Source organism: Diospyros lotus, chromosome 15, assembly GCF_014633365.1.
Source record: "Diospyros lotus cultivar Yz01 chromosome 15, ASM1463336v1, whole genome shotgun sequence".
In the NCBI taxonomy this organism is placed as follows: domain Eukaryota; kingdom Viridiplantae; phylum Streptophyta; class Magnoliopsida; order Ericales; family Ebenaceae; genus Diospyros; species Diospyros lotus.
This window is the reverse complement of record NC_068352.1, coordinates 22203073-22220563: the sequence shown is the minus strand read 5'-3', so window position 1 is coordinate 22220563 and position 17491 is coordinate 22203073. Positions and strand designations below refer to the sequence as shown.

Genomic DNA, 17491 nt, shown 5'->3' with positions numbered 1-17491 from the left:
TTTTCAAGATACTAAATGATCTTCAAAAATCCTTATCCTTCGATCCTCAACTCATCAGCTAGGCCCAGTCACATTGGACTAATTATCCATGATTTGATCATCCTCAATAACCACAATTATCTTATCTTTCATTGTAATGATTTTGACTAATGATCTCAAATCAACAATCTCTAAATCTCTAGGATCCATAATCATGGTTACCGAGTCAACCTTACACCAAAATCACATCACCGGACCCTAACAATAGCTAGATCATTTTGCTTGTACCAGCTTCCATTAGGCTTCCACTATTTACTAAGAATAGTAACCATATACTGGAATAGTGTTTGTTCATGAATAGTATACCAGGTAAGTTCACGGGAAAGATGTAATACCTGGGAAATTATTAAGAGTATAAATGATATTTAATGAAGGGTATAACTGGAATTATCGAAATAATAAGGCTATATGACACACTAACGCAGTCTTAGATGATTAAATCAGTCGGAGGGAGTAACCCAGACCTTAGATAGCTAAAGAAAATTGTACAGTATCGACAAGTGATTCGAATTATGATTTTTAGTGATGAAGGAAGTGGGATCGGGAACAGTTTTCGGTACAGTTGTCGACCGGGCTGAGAAAACTGAATCGACGTAGGAAACGTCCAGAAGATCAACGGAGCGCGTCAAGGACTAGTATTTAATGTGTAGAACAACCCTTAAGCGATTTCGGGTTGAATCAAATGGATTTAGGGTCAATTTGACCAGCCGGGCCTAAGCGCAGTTTTCTAATTTTGCCCGAGGGAGGTCAAAACGGTAATTTTTCAGGAGTTTCGAGGGTCAAATGAGATGTACTAAACTTGTGAAACTTAGTGGTATATTTGGATTTATCAGGGGTGTTGTGAAAAGGGCAGAATTGTTATTTGAAGAAAACAGGGGTGAAAGTGCAATAAAATGAAAATTCATAGTGTGAACACAAGGGAGAATTCGGCCGCCGCACTGCCACGCACATGGCCACCATTTCCGGCGATGGGACGGCCGAGGGATGACTGGGGGAGGTTGCAACTGGCAGTAGGAAGCTTGGGGACCAAGCTTGGCCGACGATTGGTCGAAAAATGGCTGGGTTTTGGCTATAAAAAGGCGGCCGAAACTTAAAGAATTTTAGCGTCGAATTGATCGATTTTGGGAAAGAATCGAAGGAAAAGGATAGAGGGCTTTTGCTCCTTGGGGTATGGGCATCATTTCTGGAGAATTTGGGAAGCAATGGTGTGCGTTTAATGGCCGTTCGAAGCACGGTCGGAAAACCCTAGGCGGACCGTCGCGAGCCACCTACAACTGGCCGTTTGGGCCACTTTTCGGTGGCCTTTCAGCCTGAAATTAGTGCCATTGTGATCGACTTGCAAAGGGCTTCAAGGGGGTGCCCTTATTTAGGCCATCAGAGCGACCGCCAAAGACTGGTTCAACGAGGAACACACACCCACGCGCCAGGCGCGTGAGGGCGCGTGAAATGGGCATTTTGGGTATTTCTTCTTCCAGTATTTTTAATTAATTATTTTAAGATTTATTGTGTTGAAATATTTCAGAAAATAGCTGAAGAAATAATTATTTTGGAATTATCGAGGTGAAAATTGGGAGAAAATAGAGAAAATTATAAAAAAATTGAGGAAAATGGATCTTAATGCCTCCTTAATTAAATATGGTGTTTAGGAAGTATTATGGCTCGAGGTTGAGTATAAGTTCAAGTATTTGGGATTTGACACGCAAATCGAGGTGTTGCACGAGGATCGAGGCATCTGAATACGTTCGAGGTGAGTGGTCTGATCCTATCTTTACCTTATCTTGAAAACATGTTGAAAGGTGTGTAGTGGGTTCAGGTGGGCGGTGTTACCCTCCCGAACTTAGGTTACACGCAATTGGAACCAGTTCTAGTGAGCGGTTTTACCCTCCGGAACTTGGGTTGTTCTGCAAAAGCGTTTCACTTATGTATTTACATCGTCATTTGCATATTGTACATGTGATATATTGCATCAACTGTTTTTACTTTCAAAAGAGTCGGTGCATAGCGAGTGATTTTCATATCATCGGAGTATTGATATTCGTGTCAATGTTGTTTCTGAGTGGGACGGGTTGGGGTCTACTTGAGATTGGGACAATGTTAATCTAGGTGAACGGGTGTCACACTGGGGCACTCGAGGGAACAATGTTAAACCAGGTGAACGGGTGTCACGACGGTGCCCTCGAGGGATTAACATTAGACCAGGTGAACGGGTGTTACAGTGGGGCATTCGAGGGATTAAGTATGTCAGGGGAGTTTCTCAAGTTAGACATGTTTTGCATGTTGCCGCTTGTCTGAATATGTCATGCTCGTGTGTCTCTCATGCATGTATAATATGTTTCTATACCGTCACTTAGATGTTTATCATCTAACCTAAGCTATGCCCCTGGAACGTTTAATGTTCCAGCCAGGGACTGCTGCGAAGGCAAGGATGTGGCCGGTTGAGGGCCAATGGTGCTTAGTTTGTTAGTCGTTATAACGTTTGGAGGCTTTAGTATGTATTTCAGGTTGTAAATGAACAGTTGTATAATAGCGATTTTATCATTTGATCAGTATTAAGTATTTTGCTATGGAAATACAATGTAAGAACTATGATGTTTTGGTATTAGTGTATCCGCTGCGTTGTATTAAGACTCGTTTAGTTTAAGATTATTGATCTTGATAGTTAAACGGGCAAGACTGGGGTTCGCGGGGTTTTGTATCTGCATGTGAAGATTGTTCTTGATATACCGCGCGTGTTGAACTTAAAGAGAAAAAAAAAAAAAGAAATCCTGGGAATACCCTTATAGTGACACGCCTGGCGAGACGGGGTGTTACAAAAGAGAGGTGGATCACAAACGGACACACTTAAATACCAAGTTTTTTCTTAGCCAGAACTTTCCTAAACATGCATTTTCACTATACCATACTTAAATCCAGTAATCTTAAAGACTTCGATCATCCATCTCCGAATCTATAAATAGGGATTTCTAAATCTAAGTTTTTCTAAACCTCAAGTTCATAGATTCCTGATGATCTTTCCTAAGTTTTCTTATAGTTCGCTTTGATACCAATTGTAACACCCCATTTTTCGAGCATGTTATAAGGACAATTCTGGGATAATAATTTTTTTTTTCTATTTAAAACTACGACTAAATCATATCATTTCTCTTATCCATCCCAAAATTTCCATACATTTATCTCGAAAGAGAATCAACATAAATATCAAATGTGGCAGCTAGAATCAAACCTAATATCTTAACAATAATCATAAATCAATTCTTACATCCTCATTAACCATAAATAAGGTTATACATCATCAATCCTCAAAACGTTTAGAATTCAAAACTAGCAAAATTTAAATACATGGACTACATAACATACATCCAATTCATCATTTAATTCATCATGCACTTTGCTAAGTGCCATTGCATGCCTCATTCATCCTCGTTTCTGCTACAATCTCCATCTGGAACATTTGAATATTTCAGGAGCAAAGCCCAAGTTAGATAATGAATCATCTAAGTAAGGGAACAAAACATATTTCGTGCATGGATGCAAAATGTCTTTTTCCGTATCATTTCGGTTTGAATCTGTTAGAACAGTAGGTTCTATGACACACACCAAGAGGGGGGGTGAATTGGTTATTTAAAAAAAAAACTTAATTGATAGAACTTTGAAATCCTTTTGATTGAAAATAAATAACTCAATACACGTGAGGATAATGAAATGCTAGCAGTGATAAACAAATAAAAAGAAACATAAGCAAGAGAGAACACAAAGATTTATAGTGGTTCGGCTTAACCCAAGCCTAATCCACTACCTTAGTTCCTCACTAAGGATTTTTCAAACCATCCACTATCAACCCCCTACTCAACCCGAGTAGGTCCTCTAGTCCGAGACTAGGAATTACAAAATGATACCAATAGTTAAAAACATGATACCAATAGTTAGGATGTGAAGCAAAGGACTTACGTTTCCTCTTTATGAAAATTGTTTGTTTCTTATCCTTATGCACATTCCTCTTAAAATGAGAGTTTTTAGGTATCAAAACATGCTTGGATTCTTAAGGATTTGCATGAGAAACATTTAAAGGCTTGGTTTCCTTAGGAATCCATTTCATTTTAGGTCCAAAATATGATTTCCTTTTTAAAGGACAGTTGTATGCAATGTGACCTAATTTACCACAATAAAAGCATTTAATTTCATGATAGGTGTGTAAATGTGAGCTCTTGGCTTTTGCTTTTGGACTATGAAAATTTTTAACACCTTTGTCATGATTACAAGAATTTGAAATCTCTTCTTTTAAAATGGATTTCTCATTTAATGCACTGTTCGAGGATTTCAATTCAAATTCTTCCAAAGTATTTTCCTTCGAAAATTCTTTATTGGAAGCAAGAAAATATTCATTATTTGATCTCAATACTTCCAATTCATTTGACAGTAGATTTAATTTCTTTTGAACAGATTTATTTTTCAAACAAAACTTTTCAAAATTTTCATATAAATCATTAAAAGCATTCAATAACTCTTCATTTGAAAAAGTATCATGATCATCATTTTTAGCATTCAAAGAACTAGACTCATGGACATTTTCAATATCAATACTGTCATCAAAATCATAAGTAGAAGTAGAGGTTACCTCCTCTTCTTCTTGAGCTATGAAGCACGAGATGAGATTTGAGCTTTCTTCTTCCTCTCTTTGTTGATGATTCAAGTGATTTTCATCTTGTAAATTTTCATCAACATGCTCACAACATTTCTTAGTAAGATAAATTGAATCAAGAGTATTCAAAATATCTTTGGCATTAGTGCACTTAGAAATTTTTGCATAAATATTTTCATGCAAAGCTTGATGCAAAATTTTCATGGCTTTGATATTTAAAACAAAATGATTTTTATCATCTTCACTCCAAATGCATTTTGGTTTTGAAATGAATCCTTTATCTACAATATACCACAGATTAAAATCAATGGATTGCAAGTAAATACAGATTTTTTTCTCCAAAAATCATAAAATGAGCCATCAAAATAAGGTGTCACATTAGTAGGATACCCTTCCTTAAGAACCATGGATCTCTCCTTAGGTTGTTAGACCTTGAAACAAGGAGTTAGACTCTGATACCAATTGTTAGAACAGTAGGTTCTATGGCACACACCAAGAGGGGGGTGAATTGGTTATTTAAAAAAAAAAACTTAATTGATAGAACATTGAAATCCTTTTGATTGAAAATAAATAACTCAATGCACGTGAGGATAATGAAATGCTAGCAGTGATAAACAAATAAAAAGAAACATAAGCAAGAAAGAACACAAAGATTTATAGTGGTTCGGCTTAACCCAAACCTAATCCACTACCTTAGTTCCTCACTAAGGATTTTTCAAACCATCCACTATCAACCCCCTACTCAACTCGAGTAGGTCCTCTAGTCCGAGACTAGGAATTACAACCTCCCACTCAAATGGGCCCTCTAGTTACACAAGTTAGGAAAATAACAACGATACAAATGAAAGAGAGAAGCTAAGAGTTAACACTCTTAGTTACAAGTTCTCTCACAATGAAAACTAGGCTTAAGAATAGATTTACAATGATAGAACAAAGCCTTGCATAGAAAAATATAACAATGAAAGCACACAGAACACTGTAAGCATGAATAAAATGATTTGTAATGTTTAGATCATCTCATTTCCGTCCATTAGCCTTCTCTTGATCATTCATGACATGTATATATAAGTGTCCCACAAAGTTGAAGAGAAATATAGCTGTTTGGAGCCGTTGGGATTTGAAAAAATAGCCGTTGGAAGCTTTCTGCGAAACACATAGTCGACAGAGAAAATAGGTTAGTCGACTATTTTATCAAATAAAACTAGCCATAGTCGACAGACAAAAAAGCATAGTCGACTATCTTATAACACAAAAAATCCCATAGTCGACAGATCAAAATTTACAAAAAAAATTTTGAAATTCATGAACAAACATAGTCGACAGATGAAATAGCATAATCGACTATCCTTTCACAATAGTCGACAGATGCAAAAATAGTCGACAGATGCAAGATATAGTCGACAAACTTAACAAGCATAGTCGACTATCCTTATGCATAGTCGACAGATTGAAGCACACAGTCGACAGATGAGGAAGATTTTCAACAGAATGAATTTTGAAAACATTACAACATATTTACATAAATGTCCTCATTTTGTTTAATTTATATTTTACCTTCCATTTACTTTAATACATAAATGTAAATAAGAAAGTACCCCCCATTTGGATTCAATAAAAATATCAAAAAAATCAAAATCCATAAGAATAAAAAAGTAGAATTTGGATTTTAGTAGGAACTTAGGATTTTGCGATTTTACCACCTCTAAGATATACACTTTCTATTTCTTGAAAAAATCGTTAAAAATCATTTTATCACTAATGAATGTTAACTATTGAATTACCGGGAGTTAGTTTTCTAAAACTAAAATATTTTCATATATGTCTCCTTATAAGGTGTTAGTCTTCCAGACTTAGAAAAAATATTGAAACATTATCAAAATGAGTTTCAAGACATGATGCATGAACTAAATGATTTTTCATACGATTAAGTTTCAAGCCAAAACCTTTCATGCACGTTTCAAAATATGAAAGCTTATTTTGAAGTATGAGATTAACATAAATGATTCTTCATACTTAAGATTGGATTTTCATCAAACATATATATGTTAAAGATGGTCTTTTGCCTTAAAACAATTTTAGCTCTATGTTGACCAACGACTTCAAAGCTAATTTGAAAATCATTTTAGGAGATCCCCAACTAATATAGAAAATAATAAATCTTTTTGGTTTTCGTTTTAACAAAGCATTTGAAATTGATTTTTGTTGAAAACCATAGACTTGACTCATGACTTAGGGATAAAACAAGGTATTGTTTTTCATCATCAAAACTAAACACAAGGGTAGAACATCAGAATCGACCATACCTTATTGCTACTTCCCATTTTCACAGCCTACTTACCAGGCCCAGGTGTATAGGTGCACCATTGGTAGAGTAGCGGTCCCAACCCGTACTCTCAAACCCTTATGCCAATGCATAATCAATAACATCATTGTGTGCATATGCATATTTCATTATCAATATATGTAAATGCAATCAACATAAATATATTCACATCAAGACATGACAATATGATAAAATCATTTACTTAATATCAGGTTTTGGGTAGAACCACTTACAAACCAAGCATTTTCATAAAATTAAATCATATTGGGAAGTACCACTTATCTTGTAAAAAGATAATTTTGCTCCTTGCATAATTTTATCTCAAAATTCGCGTTGAACTTTCAATCGTACTCAATTATGAACCTTAACGTATCCTGGGTATCATAATAACTTAAGAAAATCATATTTCTAATTTTCTCCAATTTTCCTAATTTCTCCCATTTCCTCTTATTATTTCCTCCAGATTATGAAATAAATATTTTCTCATAAAATTTTCTCAATTTCTATTAACAATAATTCCTAAAACAATATTCCTAAATCCTAGAAATTTCCTCATAATTTTCAGAATCCATGCTTTATTTATTTCTCATTTTTCTTTGATTTTCAAGCATCTATTGCCTCAAAAATCCATAATAAATACTAATAATCCATCTCTTCCAATTTCATCATCAAAAGTTCTAAAATATCATTCTCATATTTTTAAAATTTTCCAAGAAATTTTTGAAGATAACTCACCTTCCCGCGAAGCGATTCGGTATTCTTCTATACTGCGACGAAGTTTCAATTTGCGTATCCAACAATGCCTTCTGCCACAAATTTTCACACGAACTACTAAACTCAGCCTATAGAATTTTTCTATGAATTGTTTTTGAAATTTTTCTCCATATATTTTTTTTCTTTTTTTTTTCTTTCTCCTTTTCAAATCTCTCTCTCACTCTCAAATCTTTCTTTCAACATTTCTCCTTCTAGTTCAAGTCCTCCAACCTTTCAAGTTTTCTCTATTTATAGAATGTTGAATTAAGTTTAATATAATTGTAGTGACCCACTATCTTTAATTATTTTGTCACATTTCTTAATTATTTGTCCACACCCTACTTTGTCTCCCACATTTCTTAATTATTTCACCCATTATCTTTGATTATTTGTCCACACCCTACTTTGTCTCCCACATTTCTCAATTATTTCACTCATTATCTTTAATTATTTTGTCACATTTCTTAATTATTTTTCACCCATTATCTTTAATTATTTTGTCACATTTCTTAATTATTTTTCACTAAATCTCACCCATAATCTTTAATTATTTCTCTACACCCTACTTTGTCTCCCACATTTCTCAATTATTTCACCCCACTATCTTTAATTATCTTGTCACCTTAATTATTTTTCACTAAATCTTCTTTTAAATAGATTATTTTTTCATTTAGTTCATTAATTTTAAGTTCACTTTCTTAGCCTACTAACTTTAAACCCATTTACTTGTTCTTTCCTTTTTTTCAACTTTAGTCCATTAACTCTAAGCCCATTTACTTAGTCTTTTCTTTTTCAACTTAACATATTAACTCTAAGCCCATTAGTTTTCTCAATTATAATCTCTAATGGATGTTAAAAATATTTTAAATAAAAAAATTAATTATTATTATTCTTAAAATACTAGGATATACAGATAGGATTTAATCATTCCCTCCAGTTGGTGGGTGATCACCCATTTTTTAAAATTTTTCACGCTTAATACTATATGTATCCTGTGAGTGATAAGATTTAATATGTAACGACTCGTCTAGTGAACCTTAGATGTTAATTATATTTTTATATAGTGTGTTGTATGTGGGTTTGTTAGATGCCAAAAGTAAGTTATGAGTGAATAAGAGGTTAAATGGCCAAAATACTACGACGTGTACACCACAGATTAGGAGAAAAATCAAGTGGGTCCAGTAGACATTGAGAGATAGCAATGGAGAGATAAGGTATGTTTTTCATAAGATTCCTTTAAAGATTTTGCTGTAGGTTTTTTTTTCCAAGCCTATAAACATCATATATAAATAATTCTGTTTACCCCCCCGACCTTTTTTTAGATTTTTGCAAGTATAGCTTCCGTTGTTGACTTAACGGGCATGAAATTAAATTAATTTTTAGAAATCTTTATTTTCCTTTTTAAACTAAGAGAAATTTAGAATTGCCATGAACGCAAAAAATTGGTGGTTGCAGACAATGGAAGTTTGTTTAGAATTGCAGTGCCAAATAGAGCTAATTTTATTGAATTTGTGATAGAGATACACAGTAGTCACAATTGTTAGGAAAAATGGAACAAATTCACCAAAAATAAAATTTTACCAATTTCACAAAATCTCCCTAATTTGTAAGAATTTTCAAGAAAGCTAAATATGTAAATAACCGTCCAAATTGATCAAAACCAGTGACACAAAAGACACAAAATTTTTACTCCCTAGGTAAGTCAAGATATGGGAATAGAGGCTCTTATACCTATCAGGACAAAGCTATGAGATATTAATAATGTTTTCTAAAGAATTATGAATGTAATAGAGCAACCCTCACTTGCACATTCCTGAAACTGAAGCTGGAAAAAAGCTTCAAACAATACCATTAACACTTATTTATATAAGACAATAACTATACTATGTATCTGATATTTTTATACAATGTTAGCTTGTGCTTGTAGAAGGTATATTCAGCATGTCACATGGGCATACGTGTTGAATACATTTACAACATCTATTTTGGAATGTCCATGCTTAATATGCGTTCATACATATGATGCATAGATATATATCTATATAAAACCTAAAAAGCCTTTAAAACTTTAATATATGATATGATTTAGTGATTTCTAATGCTGTAAAAAAAAAGAAGAGAATTTTGAAATATAGGATCTGAATCCTTCCAATATAGATTCATAGATTGCTAGAAGGAGATTTTATGTTTGAAAGTTGTTGTACGAAGAGAAAGTGGCTTTTTGATTTGTGAGATTAGCCATGAATGCAAAAAATGATATACTTATCATCTTTCAAATATTTTATGTTGGGTCATAGGACTAATGATCTTGTTGGTCTCTTAGGATATAGCCACTCAAGAGGGGGGTGAATTAAGTGATTAAAATTTTTCTCAATTTTAATAAATATTCTTGATTAATGATTTTATTGAAAAATATATATTTGATAAATATAATAAATTATATTTGAGATTAATAATAAATTTAAGCCACAAGATATAATAAAAATAAATACAATGAGGCACAAGATAATTTATAGTGGTTCGGTGTCTTTACATACACCTACTCCACTCTCCCAAGGTCTAACCACCCTTGGGGTTCCACTAAATCAAAATCACCAAAATTTCTACACTAGCTCACCTTGAAAACTAGATACACATCTAGATTATAATGGGTTTTAGGAAACCACTATATCAAGATTTTCTCCCTAACTTACTTTGGAAACTAGATTCATCTAGATTTTAACGGATCTAGAAAATCTATACAATTCTCAATAATAATTTAAATGTTACAAATAATTTTTCCATACTTGGACACAAATAAACAATTAAGAACAAATTATACAAGGCAATAATATTTAAATAAATAAATAAATTTGTAACCTCAAATGGAAAAGTTCAGATTTGTCGTAGAAAACTTGAAGAACTTTTCTTCTTTTGCCTTGTGACTTTTCGGTGGATGAACAATGAATCTTTGAGAGTTTTGGAATGTTTGAAAATTAGCTTGAGAGCTTTTGAGAGTTTTGGATGTGCAATATGTGCAATGGATACTCAAAAAATGAGTTTGAGGAGTATTTATAAGCATTTTAGCTACTCAAGAAAGGGTTAATATAAAATTTAAAATTCAAAAAATATTTAGACTTTATCAAGCAATAAGAAAACATGTCTCACCTTTAATTCAAAATAAATTTACTTTTTGCATAAGAAATCAAGATTTGAAAATTCAAATATAAACTTTTGAGACATAAATGATTAAAACAAGAAAATATGTCTAAAAGCAATCTCATTTAATTCAAAATAAATTTACATTTTGCATGATTAAGAGAAAATATGTCTAAAACCAATTCTCTTTAATTTAAAATAAATTTACTTTTTGTATGAGAAAGAGAAAATATGTCTAAAAGTAATTCTCATTTAATTCAAAATAAATATACCTTTTTCATAAGTAATAAAAGCATTTATCAATAAATGAAAATTCAAATATAAACTTTTGAGACATAAATGATCAAAAGTAGGAAACATGTCTAAAGATAATCCATCTTTAGTTCAAAATAAATTTACTCTTTGTATTCACTTTTAATTCAAAATAAATTTATTTTTTATATGAAAAAAATACATTTATATCATAAATATATTTTCGTTAATCATTAAAACTTAATTAATATGAGCAAGTTGACTCAACAAATCTTACAGAAGATATGGTCATGGATAAAGATAATTCACAAATTAGAATTCATATAGGTGGCCCCATTCCATAGAACTAAGGCTTGTTGTTTTGTTAATCTATATCTCAATCTACTCTATATTTAAGGGTTTCTATGTTTTGGTACATTTTAGTGATTGTATGTTATGTAGTTTGTGATGGAGACGTTTTGGAGTTTATTAATTCTATTTCTAACATTTTATAAAGAAAACATGAAAATTTCTTTGACTCTAATTTCATGTTTTATTTATTTTTTTGTAGGTCAATGAGACAACAAGACTCTAAAGGAAGCAACTGTTGTCTTGGAGTACACGAACAGTTTTATGACTATATATAATGTTTTGTTGTACATTTTTGAATAGTATATATGATTGTTAAAGTGTTACTTTTAGTTGAATATCTTTTTTTGTGTACATTTTTGAATAGTATATACAATTGTCAAAGTATTATTTTTAGTTGAACATATTTTTTGGTGTAATTTGTTGGCAATTAACACTTATATATACTACTTTTGGTGTATAAATGCTAATGGATAATGATTAGTTTGGTGCTATTTGAATGACATTTTTAATTTTATGAGTTTTATTCCAATTTGATATGGATAATGATATATAGGTTTGGTGGTTTATATCAAAACATGATTTTTTGTAATTGATGACTAGCAATTGTTTTCATACTATTAAACAAATTAAAAAAAAAAATTTTAACGATAGAAATCATATCGTCGCTAATTGTTCACATTATTAACGAGAGGAAATATTGTCGTTATTGGTTTGTGTTTTGATAACTAAAAAGTTATTTTTAACAACATGAATCATATGGTCACTAATTGTTTAGACTGTTAATGACGAGAAATATTGTCGTTATTGGGTTATAATTTGATAGTTAATAATTATTTTTAACGACGGGAATCATACGATCGCTAATACAATTAACGACGGGTTTATCATTCTCATCGTTAAAGACTTTTATTCTCGGAGGCAATAACGACGACCGACGACAAGAAAATTCCCATTGTTACAACTTTTTAACGATTGAAAATCAACTTTTAACGATTGATTTTCTTGTAGTGTCGCCTCTTATTGCCAACCACCATTGCATTCTCCATCTCTGTCACCACCTCGTATCTCTCGTCGCTCTGGCCACCGTCTCACCTCTCATAGTCGACAACTGTTGCATCTTCTGCTATCACTGCTGACCAAGCTTGGCACGAGTCGAGCTCAAGCTTGAGGTCAGATTTGTTAAGCCGAGCCAAGCTTAGTGAAGCTTTGCTAAGCTTAGCTCGATTGCAACCCTACGGGTGACCACATGAGCATAGGTGTGTAACGACATTTGGCTGTGTGGTGACACTGTGTAGGAAAGTGGCTGAGGCGTGTGCATGGAAATGTCTTCTACATGGGGATGGCCTTCCTGAGACGATTGTGTGTGGACGATTGCAGGAGATATGCAGAAGGTTAGCTAGCATATGGGGTGTGGAAGGCTAGCCACGGGCGCAGAAAAATGGGCATGGATGGGCATCTGGGGAGGCATGATGTGCTCTCTTATGAGAGGCTTTCAGAGGCGGTCGTATGAGCAGATAGGTGCAGGGGCCTGTGCACAAGCCAACTTTGATCGCGCACGGATATGCATGTTGCTTGGGTCCCTTACGTGGAAAAAAAAAGCCATAAGCAAGACTGCCCACCCTTTTTTATGAAGGGATGTGCAACAATTGCACATGCTAAAGCTTAACAGCAGATGAAAAAAGACATTGATTTTTTTAAAAAAAAATCAAAAACCATACAAATAAACAGCAAAAACGAATCGTTTTTTGCATGACACAGTGATAACAACTTATGCATATAAAAACATGACCATATAATATGGAAATGCAATAAAAGGTAACTGATCAGGCTCAAAGAGCATACTGTTTGCTTTTGTTACACGTCTGACCCAAACACTTCAATCTCTCAATTGAGCTCCTACGATCCTATCGCGTATCGGCTTACCAACCTGCTTCTCAAACTATCTTCTCATCTACTTTGGTACTTGTCCTTGGCTGACCAAGCCACCCCCACAAGTGTAGGGGACCAAGTTAGTCTACCTGTAAGCCATCCTAGAACCCTTCACTAGACCCTTACTAAGACTGTCTCAAACGAAGGTGAATGAGACCTGGGACTGTTTCTCCAATGGATTGTATCTCATGGACCTGAAGTGAGATATAACAAAGGGGTTGCAGTTGTAAATCGACCACCAACAACTTTTGTCGAACAATTTTCGGAAACCCCCAACCGTTGTACCGACAACAACTCTTGCCGTCACAGTTGTTGGTGCCGTCGGAGAGCGAACCACGACTGCCATGGCTGCTGCTTCTACAGTACACTATTGGCTACCAACAACTCTTGCCACACTGGAGACACTATTTACTGGTTGCCCACATTGATCTCTTGCAACGACCACGAAAAACTCCTTTGTCAGATCCACATGTTGCTGTCTATTCTTCCGACTATTAATATTTTTGGCCACAAGCTTTTCTCCATTTTTAGAGCGTCTGACGACTGCAACTCCTTCTCCTTGCAATCGATTTTCTTCTCTACACTAGAAAATCTAATCAACAGAGGAGAAGACCAGAAACCACTCCGTGCTGCCGGCGCAGGCACTGCTTTCCTTCTCCATATTTATATGTATGCCATACATATTGAAGCCGAGAGATAGAAGAAGCATGGTGTGCCTTGCTGCTGTAAATATATGTATCATATACATATATTAGGGATAACTCATGCTTGAAGGCACGATGCAATTAAAAAAAATCAAACATTGAATTTGAACTCGAAATAATCAAGCACTGAACTTAGACACGTACTAAACTGAAAGCCTAAACTCGCCTTATATCACGTATTTGAAGATAATGTATATAGTTCTTAAACACGAAATAATCAAATAATGAATATAAACATGCATTATGCTGAAAATTATTTGATCATTTTTAATGTCATGATTTTAGTGAAATAAAAAAGGTTAAAATTGTGGATACTCTATAAAAAATTTGACAGGGTAACCTTTGAAAATATGTTGCAACAAATATATTAACCTGTCTACAAAACTTATATATTTCATAATCATAATCAAAGTTCGGGGTCAGAGAACCTTGGGTTCCCCGACCATGCGTGGTCGGAAACTCTTTGATTTTTATATTATTTTAATTTAAAAAGATTTTATTTTACCTAAAAATATAATTTATAAAATAAAAATAGAATTAAAAAAATAAATAATTTGTTTTTGAATATTTGCATCTTTAAGTAGCTCAATAAGATAGATTAACCAATTTCACATTTCTTTAAATATCAAAGATTCAACGTCTAAAGATAAAAAAATTAAATTTCAAATTAAGCTTCCCACTTTGATATCATTATTTGAATAAAATTTTACACTAAAAACAACATTTGATCATCAATGATTTAAAAAAGAGATTTTTGTTTCTTTTAGAATGGAATCACCCATGTCAAATTCTTATACATTAAAACTTACATTGTTGGTATTTTTTTATTTAAAACTTACATGATATTTCAAAACTTACACTGTTGATATTTAGAATACGTAAAAATTAAGTATTAAATGCTTTTAAAATTAGAATATTTAGAATGATATTCTTTAAGAAAAATTAAAAAAAAATCGAAATCTATGATACTCTTTATTTTACGGTGATCGAGTAGATAGACACAAATTATAAGTGTAATGTTTCTAATTTTAAATATCGATTAAGGTAATTTTATCTAAAACTATTTTTACTTTCTATTAATGTTTTTAACTTTAAATATTTTATCTAAAATATTTTTTTAAAATATTTTATCTAAAAAGGGCCCGATCCACAAAACCCACCCATCAACTATTTCAAAACAGCTCCAACTAAGAGTTTAATTCAACCAAACCAATACTTATTATGCATTATTCCACATAATGTAAATAATTTAAAAATAATTATTTTTATATCAACCAATTTGGAGGAAAAACCCATCAAACACTCACACCTGCGTCGCCTCTTTGGTTGCCTCCCTTGCACCAAAAATGTCATTTTGGGTTTCTAGCACGCTCCTCGAGCTTTAGAATAATTTTTCAAAAATTTCAAAATTTTCTAACTTTTTTTACACATTCCCCCCCCCCCTTTTTTTCATATTTTCTAATTTCTTATATTTTATTTTATTTTCTTTTTTCTTTTTTTTCTTTTCTCCTTCCCATCTTTTTCTTCCTCTTGCTTCTCTTTCATGCACGGCCGAACCACCCGCGCCAGCTGCCTCCAGCCGCCGACTGTCGGCGTAGGTCCTTACTAACCATCGCCGCAACCTTTTTCGCCACCGTCTGCCGCCCTCTAGCCACCATCATCGATGTTGGCCTTCGATCGCCATCGCCAACCCTGCTACATTTGACTGCCAAGTGTCGTCGCATCGGACCGCCATCGGCCGGCCATCGCCGCTGCCCAACCGCTAGTAATGCTATTACAATCGCTTTTAAGTTATATAACTTTTAAGCTAATTATCATTGTCAAATACTTTATTATAAAATGTGATATGACTTATACAACTTATAAGCGACCAAATTGCTAAACCAAACGGACGCGAAGGGATGGTCTAAGCCCCAGACATAGAACATAACAATGATAGGATTAATCCCTCCCATTATTAAATGCATGGCATTGGCTACCCCAAGATAGTAATGAATCAATAATAGAATTTATTTTTTACTAACTTGTAAAAGTTTAGCACTCTAAATATAACTTCATTAAAAAAAACACTTTTTTAATATAACTATTCAAAATTACATTGCTAAATTTATTTTGACACTTTTATGATTATATAAATTTACATTATTAAAATGATGTAATTTAGACAACTTAACTAAAGCATTACTAAATAGAAATATTACTTGAGCATTTAAGGTTGATACACTTGTATTAATTAAACAAATATAATATAAAAATATAAGTCCTATATGTCTAAATAATATTTTTTTGGTTAATATTTTAAAAAGAAAAAAAAAGGTGTTAATAAAAGAAACTATAAATATTAATAATTACCAAATTGAAATTACAACTCAATCCACATAGAATAAATATATACATATATATGCAATTTACCCAAAATATTCATCCCACTTCCCAATGAAATAAATTAATTGATGACTTACAAACGACAAACTGCGCATGGTCAGGGTGAGAGATACTATTTCATCACTCACAACTCTCTATTTCAGATCATTACAAAAATATTATAATTACAAATATAAACTAAAGTTCATATAGTTATGGGAGAGAGATACTCAGATACTCCTTTGCCGTAGCAAAGCATCGGCATAAGTCTTTTTAATTAATCCAATTTCCTCAATTCAAACACTGATTAATTACACTAATCAGTAATCATTAACTCAATACCAATATATTACAAAATACCAAAAACGTGCCACCGCAAACAGAGAAAGAACCCCCCCACCCATGGCCCCCTCCTCCCGCCCATTGTTTTGAAGGGGCTAAAAACCAAACAACAAATTGATGGATGGTTCCCATTCCTAGGCAAAAGTGGTGACCCCAAACCCAGGGGTTAGGCTGCCAGAGAGGGCCACCACGCCAGAGTCGTTAAAAGCAAGAGGGAAGGGTAAACTTGGAACAAAAAACTACTTGTTCCTCTTCTTCTTCTCCAAAGCCCAAACTGATCAGTAATATGTAGTCGTCACGTTAGTAGGTGAAGCCGTTCGCCTGATTTTTAGCCGATTTACAACCCCGAGACGACGACGATGTTGCCGCTACTGAACAGTTGTCTCTTCTGGCAATAGTCGCATTATTGCTATTTCCACTACCCGTACTGCTTTCTGCTTCGTCCATTAGTATTTGCATGCACCTGCACTCCACGCTGCAAAACGCTCTATCTGTGCCACCACAAATAAACACCACCCGACCCGAATCAATCCCAAAACAAAAAAGAAGAAAAGGTACTTTTAAATCTAATTTAAAATAGAGTTACTGTATACAAATACGATCGTTGGAGAATGAGTGCTTGTGTTGTGAGGTGTAAGGGTGAGAGAAGAGAGAGAT

General features: G+C 33.4%; 1 protein-coding gene across 2 annotated transcripts in view; it reads left to right on the top strand.

The window, feature by feature from the left end:
- LOC127791900 (uncharacterized) overlaps window positions 1-17491 on the top strand; it is a 79684-nt gene that overhangs the window by 55438 nt on the left and 6755 nt on the right. The window lies entirely within an intron of this gene.